This window comes from Scyliorhinus canicula, chromosome 10 (assembly GCF_902713615.1).
Source record: "Scyliorhinus canicula chromosome 10, sScyCan1.1, whole genome shotgun sequence".
In the NCBI taxonomy this organism is placed as follows: domain Eukaryota; kingdom Metazoa; phylum Chordata; class Chondrichthyes; order Carcharhiniformes; family Scyliorhinidae; genus Scyliorhinus; species Scyliorhinus canicula.
This window is the reverse complement of record NC_052155.1, coordinates 121,790,602-121,808,351: the sequence shown is the minus strand read 5'-3', so window position 1 is coordinate 121,808,351 and position 17,750 is coordinate 121,790,602. Positions and strand designations below refer to the sequence as shown.

Below are 17,750 nucleotides of genomic sequence, written 5' to 3'. Positions count from 1 at the left end.
TGCGTGAAAATGCCATCCTGGCACCTTGGCACTTCCAGCTTGGCATCAACCCTGCCAGTTGGCAGTCTCACCTGGGCACCTTGGCAGTGCCAGGCTGCCAGTGCCAGGCTGCCAGTGCCAAGGTGCCTAAGTGGCACCAGCAGTTCCAGGATGCCAAAAGGGAAAGTGCCTGGGGGCCTCTGATCCCTTGGGAAGCTCCCCCAAAGTACCGTTCCATCTGGTCCCTGTTTATGGGAACTAACACAGAAGTGCGCTTGCCCATGGTCACCGAGGGAAAGGGGTTAGATCCCAATGCCTCTGATAGATCAGGGGAGTGGATAGTAGAGTGAGACTAGCTGTCTTGCTCTAATATGCAGATTTGCAAAATAGTGATCACGTCCACCATGGGCGAATTTCAGATCGCGATGTCTTGAGGGATCTCCAAGCATCTACCAGCTGTGTCACCTTTTGCGTGCAACGTGGCCGGTAGATCATGCTTGTAGTCACCTTTTTGGGCCCTAGGGAGTTTCTTCCCGGTCACGTCCACACTTAGAATTTCTTTCAGCACTGGGAAGCTCGAACTGTTGGCCAGACCGGCTCCTCAGAGATCAAGCCACCATTTTGAAAGGGGACCCTGATCTCTAAGTGAGCTTGACAGTCCCCCACAACCCCTAACTACAGGCAATATCATCCCCACACAAATAGGCTTTCGCCCTCCTTCCCCCCCCCCCCCACCCCCACCCCCACCCCCACCCCCAGCCAAATGAGGACACCCCGTTATGGGGTGGCAGAGGGCCCCCCTTTTAAGGCCTTCCCATGCCGTCTTTCAGGCCCCCCCTTTTCCAGCTACCTCACCCTTCAACCCCCCTGAACCTACAGGCAGCCCCTTCATACCACCCTTCACCCTCACCTTCATACCCCCCCCCCCAACCCTCCTTTCATGGGCTTGGTCCTCCTCAGCCCCTGACCCCTGGCAATGCCACCGTTGCATTGCTCCCACAGGCCTAGCAGTGCCACTCTGGGTGGCCATGCCAAGGTGGCCAGGTGTCAGAGGGAGAACCAAGGTGCCACCCTGCCCTGACCACCCAGATACCTCCAATGGCCTGGGCGACCCCCCCCCCCCCCCCCCACCCAAGTGTCTTTAACACCTGGTCCATATTTGTGTGGACCAGTACTAATCGGCAGCCACATGATCACTCGCTGAGGAGGCCGTTAGATAGTGGGTCTGTCCCATTAACAATATGGAAATTGGCCTGACTTGGTGATTATTGGTTTCTCGGCAAGTCGCAGTGGGATCCAGATCTCATCACCAGGAATGGGCTGGTTAGATCGGAAACCAATCGGCGCCTGGCACAGGTCTCAGCCTCTCCCGCGATCTAACTGGCTTGCACGGATTTGCATCCGGTGCGACACGGCTGTTAGACCGTGCCCAGTATCTTGTGACAATGCTGCAACAGGAAATACTTAACTTCCAGTTCTGGCCAGGTTGAAGCCAAGATCCTGAACTTCAATTGCAACAACACTGGGAAGAAAAGTTGCCCCATTCTGATTAGTGTTTCTAATTCCCTTAAATTATTTCTAATGTTTTATGCATTTGCATATAAACACTGACCTAATCACACCTCCCTTCTGTTGTCTTTTCTAACGGTTTTCTTCATTGTATCTCATCTGAAATAGTCTCCGAATACTTTTTCATGCCTCTATCTTTGAACAAACCATTTTATTTTCCTTGCGCTATATTTATTCTTAACACCTGCTCTGGATTAAGCACAAGAAGCCAATCAGTTACGGTAGGTCAGCAGATGCCTTTTGATCTCTTTCCAGGTCCAATTTCAATGTTAAGAGAATGTGTGGGGTCAATGTCACTGAAGTATCATTTGACATTAATTACAGGAACTGTAATTAATCAAGATCTCCATTCCATCCGTGGAGTTTTCTCCTTCCCCAGAACCTAGTACAAGGCCTTAAAACATGGAATTCCTTTCTTTCACACTGCATAGAAAGATTTAATCCATTTCTCCTTAACTGGTCTGTCGATACCAATAATAATGGAATTACAATCCTGCTTGTCTTCTCTCTGAATCTAACACAAACCCTTCAAGCTTCTTTTACAATATTTTGATCCCTTTACAGATGAGCATAATTTAACAGAATGAAAAACGGTTTTTTTTGGGGGGGGGGGGGGGGGGGGATGCGGCACAGATGCTGTGCTGAATGGCTTGCACTTGTCCCAATATCCTATGTTCCCTAAACTATTATTTCCAACAAAACCAAACCAAAACTTCATGCAGCTCTTGAATGCATTTCCTGAATCCACCCAAACAGCTCAGTTATTTCCCTTACCCTGACATTCCAGAAGCAAACATTGTTCAGGACTGATAGGGTCAGATTTTTTAACATATAGTTAGGATTTTAAAATGAGCAGTGGGAACTGATTCCAGGATTCCTGTCCGCAATCCTGTTGTGTGGGACTTTTAATGGCACAGGATACACTCGTAACAAGCTGACATGCAGAAACCCTGCCCTTGCCTACTCCATTGCAGGGGTGGGTATCCCCTGCTATTTCAATGGAGTCTAGTCCATTTTGGTCGGAGACATGGGGAAAAATTCTCCAAAGACCCTGTTTGATAGCAGACATGGGGGAGAATTCTATGGCAGACCCAGAAATCTGTTCCATGCCGGCGTGAATTTACAGCAGGATCTTCCACTGGTGCAGGTAACGCTGGGTCGGAGATTCTGCCCGAGACCAGCATGAACCTCACTTACATCCCATTAATAGGATGTAGATGAAGGCCCAACCTATGGTGATGTATTAAAATGGCTGCCTATTCTTTGCGAAAGCTGCATATGATAATAATAATATTGGGCTCCAATTCAATTAGAGATACCCATCAACTGCATAATTGATCTTTATATTGTTATAGCAACTCTGGGTATATTCAAATATCATTGAAAATTCTTTTGTTTTTCAAAGGAATTAGTGAATCAGGCCATTTCTATGGTTTCTCAGTTTGGTTTGAATTCCTTTTTTTTTCTTTTTTTTAAAATTTAGAGTACTCAATTATTTTTTCCAATTAAGGGGCAATTTAGCATGGCCAATCCACCTATCCTGCACAACTTTGGGTTGTGGGGGTGAAACCCACGCAAACACGGGGAGAATGTGCAAACTCCACACAGACAGTGACCCAGGGCCGGGATTCGAACCCGGGTCCTCAGCGCCGTAGGCAGCAATGCTAACCACTGTGCCACCGTGCTGCCCCTGGTTTGAATTCCTAATGGTTGTTTCATACCTTAACTGTAGGATATTGTGAAGTTCTCTTTCTTCCCCCAAGAAACTAAGCAGCCGAGACAACTGGCTCCTTAAAATATTTACAATGTTCACTAAAAATATATTGAGCGTATTTCTTCCAAACTCCCGTCAGCGGGTTCAATGCCGGGCAGGGACAGGGGTGAATTCAGCGGGAGGCTCAAAAATCGATTTCATGCAAAGTGAATTTCCGTGGAACCTTCCGTTGATGCCGGCTATGACAGATTGAGAAACTTGCCAGAGGCTCACGTGAAACTGATCGGTGATAGATGCAGATGAAGGTCTGACCACCTACCCCCGATTTTCCGTGACACGCTGGTGAGAAACAGGTCTGAGAAAATGTAGCACTCAGAAGGCTGGATTCATCTGAACAATGCCTGGGACTGCCTCTGGAATTCGGAATGGAGGCTGCCAGCAACCCTGGAATAGGAACACCACAGCAGTGGGTGGGGAAGCATCTGCAGGTGGATATTCACTGTCCTGGAGTAGATCCATATTCCAGACTCAGAATGTTCTGGAGATCCATCTTTTTTCTTAGGAGGTCCATCTTCTTTCTTCAATAGTGAGTCAGTGATGTTGGGCACCATTTCAATGTGGCGCCTGGATAGGGCAGTAGATTACATGTCATCAGGCCTGCCCCACCATGGAATACGGCACAAAACTCCTGGTTGGATAATTATGGATCTCGAGGCCAGAAGATATGGTGAGTTTCCCCGTCGGCCTCCAGAGCGGGAAACACTCCACATTCCCACCTCCACCACAGGACTTAGTCCCAGGTGGGCGAATTCTGCCCACTGTCCTGCACTTCAGTATTAGATTAATTTATTTGCTTTGGACATTATTGAATTTGCACACAGATTTGAATGTTTGTTTCAGCCTGCATAAATCTGGTTTAGGATGCATAACTTGGCATTTGTTAAACTGAAAATGTAGTGGAGATCCTCCATAATTTCAATACTTAAATTTATCAGAGCGAATTATTAGATCTGTTTTACGTTATCACTGCAAGGCAGAAAGTGGACGTTGTGGTTTCGTGTTGGAAGGCACATCGTATGACATACTTATGGAGCACAATTTTCAAATTATTTGACTAAGAAAATAATTCTCTGAAACCCTGGCAGCAAGAAAATATAGGGCTTCCTCCTTCCTGCCAATATTTTACAACCCCTTCCATCTCCTGGCCTGGTACATTTCTGGCCCTAGTTTTTTTTTCTTTTAAAAAAAATTTAGAGTGCCCAATTACTGTTTTTCCAATTAAGGGGCAATTTAGCGTGGCCAAGCCACCTAACCTGTACATCTTTGGGTTGTGGGGGTGAAACCCACGCAGACACGAGGGGAATGTGCAAACTCTATCTGGACAGTGACCCAGGGCCAGGATCAAACCCGGGTCCTCAGCGCCACAGGCAGCAGTGATCTGGCCCTAGTTTTACTGTGCAGTCAACATCACTTCATGGAGCTGGAAAATACTCTTCTCCTATCTGCAAATCCAAATGATGAATATGCATGTATTGTATACAACACTTGAAATACAAGTGCAACATTAAATTTGTGTGCATTACAGCTTTAAATATGATGTTTGTAACCCCATGTCAACTCGGACAAACTGATGTATAAATATTAAATATTGTTACAAAAGGTACGTACGAAGTATTAATCAGAAATAGTCTTTTATCCACAGACTATGTATAATTTGCCCTGCCACAAAATGCATTCAACTTGCTCAGCATCCTGAGCGAGGTGGACAACCTCAGGAAAGTTTAAACTTTTGGAAAAGATTATTTGCAGCCTTCAAGAGGTAGTCAAGGAAAATTGTGAGATACGATTCAATTCTTCCTGCCCACGCTACTCAACTCAGGCCAGTTGCATGCAACAGATGACTCATCTGTCATCCTAGCAGCAAAGCAACACTGATGTTTGTGCTGCTATTGAACATGTCATTCTATTCTGTAATCTTCTGATCCATTCTTAGCTGTTTCATTTTACAGAACACAATATTTAAGCAAATGATTTATTCTTTTTGTTAATAGTCATGTGTGTTTAGGAGGAATTCCTTCTAGCCTCCTGCATCATCTGAGGCTTGTTGACTTTGTACTTAAACCCTTTTGTGTTCTGTACTATAACGTAAACAGTTTGTATTTAAATTATTCACATCTACCAACGTAACAAAAACTGGATCATATCTCCTTTCAGTCTTCTCCGCTCATGAAAAATCAGGCTAGAAATTTCACTAATTCAGCATGGGAAATCCTAAATTTGAATGTTATGCAATATAAATTAAGGTAGTTGCCCAAAATTGCACAGATTATTCTAAATATGGCATAACTAGTGGGATGCACGGGGTCAAAATGACCTTAATCATATTAAAAATTAAATATTATCAAACAATACTTCCATTAGCCCTTGTTGTCAAACACTTCATATTAATTGAATATAGTTGTAAATAACACAATGGCTGGAATTCTCCTGCCATTGTAATTCTCTTTTCCCGCCGGCAATGCACCCTGGCCCATGGGTTTCCTGCGGCTTTGACGGGAAGTCCCATTTGCAAGCGGCGGGAATAGAGAATCCCACCGCCAGCGAATGGCGTGCTGCTGAGAAACACGTGGCTGGGGGATCGGAGAATCTCACCCAACATTTACTTTCTTTTCCAATTTTTGCTAATATGTACTTAGGTGTTATGCATCCTTTTAACCGCAGATTACCTTTAATATATGTAGGTTGAAATCCATTTACGACTTCCGCTTGTGACCATGGAGTGATTGGTCACATAAAGGGCTGTTCCTGTTCAAAGTCACAGAAAAGGGCTCTTTTTACCAAGATCCGGCTGGAATTTTGATAAATAACGTCCGGATTTATCAGGACATTGGAGCCGAGTTGGCAAAACGGCGGGAAGGTTTCAACAAGGCCAAGGCGGTGCTGCACCGGCAGCAGATCAGGTTTGGGGTGCTCTACCTGGCGAAATTATGGGTGACGTTCAGAAGCCGAGAGTATTATTTTGAGACCCCAGAAGCGGCCGAATACTTCATTAAGGAGCATAAATTGGAGGAACGCTGAGTGGACAATGCTTGGTAACCGGGGTGCTGGCACAATGTAATGGTCGGGAGAATGTTTGAAGTGGGTGAAGGGATTGGAGGATTTTAGCCTTTTTTTGTGGGGTGGGGGTTTCTGTTCAATGTTGAGATTGTAAGGAGTTGGAGGGCTGAAATGTTTAAGTGGGGATGGATGTTCCCATTCCCCCTCCTGTTTTATGGGACTGTTTGTGTTCAACATCTGTTTGTTTGCTTTTGGAGAAGGCTACCTGGAGTTCAGGAGAAGTCCTTCTTTGGGTGGGGGAGGGTAAGGCCAGCAGGAGGCCTTCTTCTTTGAGCTGAGGCGTGGGAAGGGGGGGGGGGGGGGAGAGGGAGGGGGAAGTCATTAGGATGTGCCTTTGGGCAGGGGCAGCCATGCTAGCAGGTTATGCTGGTGAATGGAAGTGAGGTGGTGTGGGAGAAGGCCAAGGGGGGTGGCCGGGGGGGAGGGGGGAAAGGGGAAGTGGATGGGGAAGAAGGGGAAGGGGAAAAGCGGGGGGGGTGGGGGGGGGTGGTTTCTGCGATGCGGCAGGGGGTGAGAGATAACATGGTCATGGGCGAAGAAAGGGGCCATCTGGGTTGGCTAGGTACAGAGTGGAATTAAAGGGGCAGGAGTTAAGTGGGGAAGATGACGGACGGTAGAGAGGATTGGAGGCGCAAGCCTGCCATAAGGTTGGTAACGTGGAATGTCCGGGGACTGATTGGGCCGGTTAAAAGGTTGCGGGTGTTCACGCACCTCAGGAGCTTGAAAGCAGTGGTTGTCTTTTTGCAGGAGACACACCTCTGTGTGAAGGCCAGGTTAGGTTAAGGATGGGGTGGGTCGGGCAGGTTTTTATTCTTGTAAGGGGTATAGTTTGAGGGCTATGGTGATGGCAGCATTGCCAATGGCTCCAAGTAGGTATTCAGGGAGCCCAGTGGTGTAGTCCACGGTGAAGATATGGAATCAGCTGAGGAGGCATTTTAGGGTGGAAGGGATGTCGGTGCTAACGCCGCTGTGTGAGAATTATGGGTTTGAGCCGGGGGAATGGATAGTGTATACAGGAGGTGGAGGGAAGTGGGGCTGGTCAAGGTGAGGGATTTGTATTTGGAGGAAGGGTTCACCAGTCTGGAGGAGCTAAGGGAGAGGGTAGAGCTGCCGAGGGGTAGTGAGTTTGTGGTATTGTGTGAAGCAAATAATGGCATGATGGGAAAACTAGTCAAGTCTTCTTGGTACAATTGAATTTAACCTAAGACACAGATACAGAATACACAGAGACAGCATGTCCTGGGAACTGGGTGACACTGAGAGTCTAGATAAGGCATGAACCTAGAAGTAGTCTTAATACATAACAAGCTGAACTATTTCTTCCTGTTCCTAAACAAATTCTTCCCTTTCTTAAAAAAAAGACAAGACAATGATATGAAACTCAAGTCCCCTAAAGGTCAGCAAGGTGACGCCATTGTAACGATTATTACTTATGTTTTACTTTCAATTAAATTCCTGACCAAGCTGTATTCATGTTATCTTGATCCTATAATGTATAAGAATCGCCTTCTTTTCCTGTAATATCGCAGACTTGGGACGGACTCAGCAGTTTGTAATTGACTGCTTTCCGACTTCAAATCTCAGCCATACTGCTAGCAGTCAGTTCTAAATTCAGAAATAAAGATCAGTTTTGCTTACCTAATGAATCATGTTTGTATTTCTCTATCACAGTCAAGACGCGGGGAAAATATAAATACAACAAGTTCAGGTATCTTCAGGTTAGGGACTTTGCCCGAAAGGTGTGGAAGGGGTTCCCAAGATTGCCAGGATACACCCTGCTGGAGGGACTGTTGCTTCCGGATGTGGAAGGGGAGGGAAGAATTAGGGATATATACAAGTGGCTGGGGGAGCAGGGAGGCGAGCGGGTGGTGAAGATCAAGGAGAAATGGGAAGCAGAGTTGGGAATGGAGATCAATTGGGGAGTATGGAGTGAGGAACTGCGAAGAGTAAACGGGACCTCCTCTTGTGTTCAAGGATGAGCCTGATACAGTTTAAGGTGGTGCACAGGCTGCATATGACTCGGGCGAGAATGAGTGGGTTCTTTCAGGGGGTAGCAGATGAGTGTGAGAAGTGTGGGCGGGGGCCAGCGAATCATGCGCACATGTTTTGGGGTTGTAAAAAATTGGGAACATTCTGGGCGGGAGTCTTCGCGGTCTTAGCCAGGATAGTGGAGGAGGGAGTGGAGCTGGACCCTTTGGTGGCGATATTTGGGGTTTCAGACAGGACCGAGCTCATGGAGGGGAGGAAGGCCGATGTCTTGGCCTTCGCCTCTCTGATTGCACGCTGGCGAATTTTGCTGGAGTGGCGGTCGGCATCGCCACCGGGAGTAGCAGTATGGTTGGGTGAACTGTATGACTTCCTGCGGTTAGAGAAGATAAAGTATGTGTTATGGGGCTCAGTAGGGGAGTTTGAGAAAAGGTGGGGGATGTTTGTGACCATGTTTGAGGAGCTGTTCATCGCAGGGGGGTGGGGTGGGGGTGGATGATGGGGAGGGGGTGAAAAAGGAGAAAATCTGTACAAACTGTATAGTTGATTGTTGGGAAGATTGTATCCCGGGGTGTTTATTTGCTGTAACCTACTTTGATACAAGTTTGAATAAAATGTGTTTTTAAAATATAAATAAATCTATTCACTATATTTTAGCATTCCATTTAAACTTTTCGAAACCACTAACCTCTATCACATTTTAGTCCCATTAAAAAATACATTATACAAGAAATATCTTTCACTTATTTTTTTTTAATGGACACAAGGCACAAATGGATTTGTAAACACGTTTCTCCATTTCAGTCAAATAGCTGAAGATGCGGAAGAATTCCCTATAGTATGCTACTAGTCACCACCCAAGAAAAGGTCACCCATTGCCAAACCAGTTTTCAATCCAAGAGTTAATTTACTATTAATTCCTTTAGCCCAAACATATTTCATCTGTCCTTTAGAGGAGACATCAAAGCTGTGTTCAGGTAAGCATTAAAATCCCTTGCCACTATTCAAAGAGGGATTTTTCATTGTGTCCTGGCCAACATTCCTCCCCCAAATAGTACCAGCAAAAACAGATTAACTGATCATATATCAGCCTGTTGAAATTTTGCAGTACGCATCTGCCTGCACAATAGTTAATGCTCGTCAAAACGTAATTAAATGTACCTAAAGTAATTTTTTTCCATTTCACAAATGCAATATATTTTTCTTAACCTTTAAAACATCATCGAACATGCTCTGTAAAATCCTCTAAATTAATTTGCGAGCTATCTGCCAATTTGCTTGCTTCCTCAAAGATTCCAGTAAATTTGTGAGACTTGTCCTTTGGCTTCTGAAAATGAAATGAAAATGAAATGAAATGAAAATCGCTTATTGTCACGAGTAGGCTTCAATGAAGTTACTGTGAAAAGCCCCTAGTCGCCACATTCCGGCGCCTGTTCGGGGAGGCTGTTATGGGAATCGAACACGTGCTGCTTGCCTGCCTTGGTCTGCTTTCAAAGCCAGCGATTTAGCCCAGTGTGCTAAACAGCCCCTGAACATCCCCAGTCTGAAACTACATTATCTACAGCTTCCATGATCTTAGCATAAATATTAATATTATCCAATACAAATTGCAGGCTTTTTTCTCCAGTTAAAGAAAAACACTGGCCATAATGATACAAGTCTTAAAGAGCAAAATTATGAGGACAGATTACGTAAGTGTGGCTTGTATGCTAGAATGTGGAACATAGAACATAACAGAACAGTACAGCACAGAACAGGCCCTTCGGCCCTCGATGTTGTGCCGAACGGAAGGCTGAACAGTAATTTAGTCAAGCTTTTTAAAATGTTAAAAAGTTTTGATGTGGCAGAGAAAGCAACCATTCACTTGGAAGGGAAAATATAAAAACAAAATGCAACCTTAAAATGACATCCAGGCCATGCTAAAAGGAGGAAAAACAGAAAATGCTGGACAATCTCAGCAGGTCTGACAGCATCTATGGAGAGAGAATGGAGCCAAAGTTTTGTGTCTGGATGACTCTTTAATTGGGAAGCCTTTTCCCACAGATAAGGTAGTGGAAATCTGGAATCTTCTGCCCCAGAAGGCTGAGATTGTTGGAATAACTACTAGAGCTTTTAAGAGTAAGGCTTATAAATCTTTATTGGGTTCAAGTATTAAGGCTTATTGAGCCAAGGCAGGTACATGGATTTGAGGTACAGGTGATCTAATGGAATGACAGAACAAACTCAAGGAGCTGAATGGCCTACTTCTGTACCTATGTTCCTATTTCACATATCATTGCTATTTGAAATACAGGAGTAGCATTTGATACTTCAAGTGCTCAGTTAGAACACCAAAATATATTAACTAAAACAAGTGAAGCTCTGTTTTATACATGATTTTACAAATACCCAGCTTTATTCTTTGGAATGATATATAATTAGCATTATGGTTCTTTCATATGACCCTCATTAGCCTGCCCTGGAGACAACAGTGACTTTACCTGAGTAATCAGCTGAGGAATATTGCTGTGAATAGTGATAACAATTTACATTTAGGAACAGTTGTATACATCTGCTTTACCAGAATAAAGATAAAGGAGGCCAGTTTGGTATGCAGCCAACTAGCTGCTGGTTCAAACATTTGTAGAAGATATGTGGCATCTATTGGTAGCTTAACTCTGCAACATGATTAACCAAGGATTTTATCACTTACCAATTCTGGAAGTCCATTAAATCACAAATTATTCCCAGAACATTGCAACTGAGAATCCTGTAGAGTAACACTGCCTGCATTATTGCTATAATAAATGGCACTCTTTTTATTGACATATAAATATTTTGAACTGCCGCCTGGGGATCATTCACATACAAAGTATTTTTATTTTTTCATACTGAAAAATTAGAAATACAGTAAACTCCATCGCAACATATGTTAGGCGGAGCACTTGCCACAATTAACCGTAAGTTGGGAGGGACGTTACCTCCCTGGTGTTATATCATTGCTCCAAGCCATAACACACATGGTACAAAGCCCTATCACACATTCTATTATGATTTATGGTAAACCACTTGGCACAATGTTCTGCTTTGTGTGGCTTGTTTTTTTTTGTTGCTGAAGAATGACAAATATGGCAATATCTAATGCATCGCATTCACCATGGTAAGTTTAAACTGGCAGAAAGCTGAAAGGAAATATCCAAGGCACAGACAAAACGCTGTGGTAAGACAGCTTCCCAGCTCCCCACGGTAAAGAACGTATTATCTCCAACCACTTCGACATTCTTTGTGCTCTGAAACAATAGTCTGCTCACCAGATGTGTTGCTGCAAAACCACGCCTTCTATCCCCCCCCCCCCCCCCCCCCCAAATTCCAATGCCATTGTCTTAACGCTGTCCTTTCTTTCAAAAACAGGAACTAATCTCCCAATGTAAGGCAAGGGCTGCCTTATCACTAGCCGAACTGCCGTTTCAAACATTTGGATTCACTTTGCGAAATGAAAACGGAAGACAAATGTTCGTTTGAAAGCAAATACAACCTCACTTACCCCTCTCTGAAAAGGTTAAAAAGGCATATGGATTAAACCATTCCGGATATTTTGTTGAGCTGAAAGTCAGCTGCTTGCAATGCTCTGCTATTCCTCTGCAGCTCCCTTTGCTCTGGATGCTAATACAGGGAACCTATGTCTGGCAGCTGCACAACTGGTTTACTGCATGACATCATGTGGGATTCAACCACTTCTGACAGACAGTGGGGCTCGCTCAGTTTGCACAACAGGATTACATCCTGATCGTTGGCTGTGTGCAAAAGTCACCAGGGGTCAGCGGGAGAAATCCCGCTTCCATTTGCCCAGCCTGTTTCTCAGCTCTGCGGTTACCGATCCCCCCCCCCCCCCCGTGACACGTTTTTTTTTCCAACACGTCCAAATATTTTGCTCTCTTTCGCTAATGGCACCGGCCGCGTGAAATCTTTTTCCACTTTGTCGGAAGAGATTGGTTTCCAAGGGAATGTGCGAGACAAAATCAACCAAATGCCTCCTCGCCTGTCAATGGTCAGGGAATGTTTCACTTCGTTAGATGCGGCTCAACGAGTTGTCACCTTGTCCTGTCTGCTTGGCCCTTCCTGTGGGAACGCGCGACACTTTCAAAACCAAGCGACCAAGATAAGATGGGCACAGGTTTTCTTTTGATATACAATTACTGTTTTACAACGTTACAGCTCGGTGCCATCACCACGTGAATCCATTTTTGGCTGACACGTTTTGGTATCTTAAAAGTAACCATTAAATGCAGTATGAGATCTCGTCTGGTCAGACTGTGGCCATAATTATTTTCTTGTGGGGTTTTGGTTTGGTCAACTGAGTTTCTGTTGCCCCAAAGCCCATCAGCATGTTTACCAATCTCCAAACTTGGCGACCAATAAATATGGGCCATGAAATTTGACTATGTAGTGTTTGGTTTTTTTGGCGCTGCACCTCCAAAATGGTGTCCGCGGTACATGTACACTTGAGTGCCAGCCACACTTTGCCATTTTAGACAAGAGTGTTAGTTTGTGTGCAGGGTATGTCATGCCAATCAATAATAATTTTTATTGTCACAAGTCGGCTTACACTGCAATGAAGTTACTGTGAAAAGCCCCTGGTCGCCACATTCCGGCACCTGTTCGGGTACACAGAGGGAGAATTCAGAATGTCCAAATGACCTAACAGCACATCTTTCAGGAACATAGAAAATACAGTGCAGAAGGAGGCCATTCGGCCCATCAAGTCTGCACCGATCCACTTAAGCCCTCACTTCCACCCTATCCCCGTAACCCAATAACCCCATCTAACCTTTTTGGTCACGAAGGGCAATTTATTATGGCCAATCCACCTAGCCTGCACGTCTTTGTATTGTGGGAGGAAACCGGAGCTCCCGGAGGAAACCCACACACACACGGGGAGAGCGTGCACAGACACTGACCCAAGCCGGGAATTGAACCTGGGACCCTGGCGCTGTGAAGCCACAGTGCTAACTACTGTGCTACCGTGCTGTCGTAATGCTATCATTTTGGAGGTCAATGTACCAGCTAACAGGTCTGTGAGACACGCACAGCTGAACATGTGCTCAGCAGCAGAAGGAAGACCCCCACCAGTAATTAAAGGGACTATCAAGTCAATTCTGGTTAGCTGCCAATTGATTGCAGAAACATTTGTTGGTTTACATAGTTATTGAAAGATGCAGAAGTCGACAGGAAATGCATGTGCTGAAGGACTTTGTCCTGACTTCAAGGGTTCTGCACACCACTTCCTCCCAAACACTGGTGCAGAAGGGAACATCCACCTAGGCCTGCAGCATGGCAGCATGAATGAGCAAGGGTGGCACAGAGCAGGACAAGCTGGAGGATGAGAGAGAAGGAGGAAGCGAAAAGGGCTCTCTGCAGAAGAACATAATCAACCCAGAATGTACAGGGAGCAATTCTCCTCTCTGAACTTCAGCAAGAAATAGTGTAATAGATAACTTTGCTTCACTGCAGCCATAACTGTAGCCTCAGAGCAGGACAAGGACCTCATTGTTAATTGCTCTGAGCTGACTGTGGCCATGAAGTTTATCTTTCCATGCCAGAGAAAGTGACATTTGCAATAGTTCCCAGATCAACATCCACAGTTGCACTGAGGATCAGTATTCTGAGACACTGAATACATTTCGCTCTCATGCCAGAGAGAAGCAAGTGGAACAAACATACGGTCTCAGAAAGATTGCAGGCTTCCCCACTGCGCAGGGTGTCATGTTGTTTTGCAGGTACCACATGTCAATTCTGAATTGTACCTCAACTAAATGGTCTAGCCGGTGTGTGATCACATGCAGCACATTATGCAGCTCAATATCCAGTATCCTGTGGGCAGCACAGTAGCACAGTGGGTAGTATTGTTGCTTTGCAGCTCCAGGGACCCAGGTTTGACTCCCGGCTTGGGTCACTGTCTGTGCGGAGTCTGCACATTCTCCCTGTGTCTGCGTGGATTTCCTCCAGGTGCTCTGGTTTCCTCTCACAAGTCCCGAAAGACGTGCTGTTAAGTAATTTGGACATTCTGAATTCTCCCTCTGTGTATCTTAACAGGCACTGGAATGTGGTGACTAGGGGCTTTTCACAGTAATTTCATTGCAGTGTTAATGTAAGCCTACTGTGGTCGTCACCACTAGTGGTATATTGTGTGTATTACGGCACTGCCGTATTTTACTGGTATGACGGTAAATCCCTGCCTGTTGGCTCCGCCCAGCAGGCGGCGTATAAAAGTGTGTGCTCTCCTGCGCTGCAGCCATTCTGGTTCCAGTTACAGGAGGCACAACATCTTGTTCAATAAATCCTCGATTGTTTCACCATTCTCGTCTCGTGGTAATTGACGGTACATCAATTTATTGAACAAGATTTTAAAAGAGGATTTTAAAAGATGGATCTTCTCATCAAGCCTGATCGCCTGCAGCTGAGCCCTCAAGCAGCCAATGCCATGTCCACCTTTGACCACTGGCTAGCCTGCTCGAAGGCTACATCAGAGCGGCCGCTGAAGAACCCTCGGACTCGCAGAAGCTCCAAGTCCTTTACTCACGGGTGAGCCCTGACATTTCTCCCCTCATCCAGGATGCGCCCACCTATGCCGAAGTGATGATGCTCCTGAAGGGACATTACGTTAAACCGGTGAATCAAGTGTATGCCAGGCACCTCCTGGCCACGAGACAGCAACTCCCCGGGGAGACTCTGGACGATTTCTTGCGGGCCCTGCAGATCCTAGGCAGGAACTGTGACTGCCAGGCAGTTTCGGCAGTCCAACACTCCCAACTTTTAATTAGAGATGCTTATGTCACAGGCATGAAGTCTGCGTACGTCCGCCAGCGCCTATTGGAAGGGGGTACACTTGATCTTGCGGGGACTAGGCAGCTACTAATTCATTAGAAGTGGCCTTCCGTAACGTGCAGTCCTACGCACCCTCGTGGGCATCCTGGGCCCCACCAGCTGCCGACTCCAGCTCACCGCAAGCCTGCGCCGTGCGGCAGCGAGCCAACACTGGGGGGCCCCCGAGTGTTATTTTTGCAGACAAAACAAACACCCCAGGCAGCGCTGCCCAGCGCGGAGCACGACCTGCAATAGGTGTGGGTAGAAAGGACACTTTGTTTCTGTTTGCCAGGTCTGGTCTGTCGCCGCTGTTTCCAGGCCCTGTATTTCTACACCCCCACGTGCGACCCAGGGACCCATCTTCCCCTCTGCAAGCCACGTGCGGCCTGTGGGCGCCGCCAACTTTGCAGCCCGCCATGTGCGCCCCATGGGCGCCGTCATCTTCGGCACCATTTTGGACCGCGCCTCAGGACCTCTGCTCGTCTGACCGTTCGCCGCCTACCGCTACCTCTCCCACCGTTGACCAGCCTGGGACCTCCCAGCACCTTCCGCAGCTCACCTCTATCACCCTGGATCAGTCCCGGCCCCGCAACCTCGCGACCGCGACGGTGAAGATCAATGGGCACGAGGCGACCTGCCTCTTTGACTCCAGGAGCACAGAGAGTTTCATTAACCCCACTACGGTAAGGCGCTACTCCCTCCCGGTACACCCCGTCACCCAGAAAATCTCCCTGGCCTCCGGATCCCATTCTGTTGAAATCCGGGGGTACTGCATCGCGACCCTCACGGTCCAAGGCGTAGAGTTCAGTAACTTCAGGCTCTACATCCTCCTCCACATCTGCGCTGCACTGTTGTTCGGCATGGCTTTTCAGTGACATCTCCAAAGCCTGGCTTTAACATTCAGCAGACCCCTACCCACCTCACTGTCTGCGGCCTCACGACCCTTAAGGTTGATCCACCTTGCCTGTTTGCGAACCTCACCCCGGATTGCAAAGCCGTCGCCACTAGGAGCAGACGGTACAGTGCCCAAGACAGGACCTTCATCAGGTCGGAGGTCCAACGGCTTCTGCGGGAGGGGGTAATTGAGGCCAGCAACAGCCCCTGGAGAGCTCAAGTAGTGGTAGTGAAGACTGGGGAGAAGCACATGATGGTCACTGACTACAATCAGACCATCAATCGGTGCACGCAGCTCGACACGTACCCCCTCGCACGCATATCTAACATGGTCAATCAGATTGCGCAGTATCGAGCCTTTTCCACAGTTGACTTGAAGTCCGCCTACCACCAGCTCACCATCTGCTTGGAGAACCACCAATACACTGCGTTCGAAGCAGATGGCCGCTTCTATCACTTGCTTAGGGGTCCCTCGGCGTCACTAATGGGGTCTCGGTCTTCCAGCGAGAGATGGACCAAATGGTTGACCGGTACGGACTGCGGGACACCTTCCCGTACCTAGATAACGTCACCATCTGCGGCCACTATCAGCAGGACCACGACGCAAACCTCCAAAAATTCTTCCAGACCGCCAAACTCCTTAACCTCACGTACAATAAGGAGAAATGCGTTTTCCACATCAACCGCTTAGCCATCCTTGGCTACATTGTGGAAAATGGAGTCCTAGGGCCCGACCCCGACCACATGCGCCCCCTCATGGAACTCCCACTCCCCCACTGCCCCAAGGCCCTGAAACGATGCCTGGGATTTTTCTCCTACTATGCCCAGTGGGTACCTAATTATGCAGACTAGGCCCGCCCACTCATTAAGTCCACAGTTTTTCCCCTGATGGCTGAGGCCTGCCAGGCCTTCAACCACATCATGGTGGACATCGCCAAGGCCACGATGCACGCAGTCGACGAGTCCCTCCCCTTTCAGGTGGAGAGCAATGCATCGGACGTAGCTCTGGCTGCCACCCTCAACCAGGTGGGCAGACCCGTGGCCTTCTTTTCCCGCACCCTCCATGCCTCCGAAATTCGGCACTCCTCTGTCGAAAAGGAGGCCCAGGCCATTGTGGAAGCTGTACGACATTGGAGGCATTACCTGGCTGGCAGGAGATTCATTCTCCTCACTGACCATCGGTCTGTTGCCTTCATATTTAATAATACACAGCGGGGCAAGATCAAAAATTACAAGATCTTGAGGTGGAGGATCGAGCTCTCCACCTATAATTATGAGATTTTCTGTCGCCCGGGAAGCTCAACGAGCCCCCTGATGCCCTATCCCGCGGTACATGTGCCAGCGCTCAAGTGGACCGATTCCGGGCTCTCCACTATGACCTCTGCCACCGGGGGTCACCCGGTTCTTCCACTTTGTCAAGGCGCGCAACCTGCCTTACTCCATTGAGGAGGTCAGGACCGTCACCAGAGACTATCAAGTCTGCACAGAGTGCAAGCCGCACTTCTACCGGCCAGATAGAGCGCATCTGGTGAAGGCCTCCCGCTGCTTTGAACGCCTCAGTGTGGACTTCAAAGGGCCCCTCCCCTCCACTGACCGCAATGTATACTTCCTCAACGTAATTGACGAGTACTCCCGGTTCCCTTTCGTA

At 47.1% G+C, this 17,750-nt stretch overlaps 1 protein-coding gene across 1 annotated transcript in view; it reads right to left on the bottom strand.

Annotated features, from left to right (window-relative positions):
* The window catches only part of pkia (cAMP-dependent protein kinase inhibitor alpha), a 164,507-nt gene extending 152,317 nt beyond the window's left edge, over positions 1 to 12,190 (bottom strand). The window contains exon 1 of the mRNA XM_038809666.1: positions 11,889 to 12,190. The gene's annotated coding sequence lies outside the window, so the exon portion shown is untranslated. The remainder of the gene's footprint in view (positions 1 to 11,888) is intronic.
* Positions 12,191 to 17,750: the final 5,560 nt, after the last annotated feature.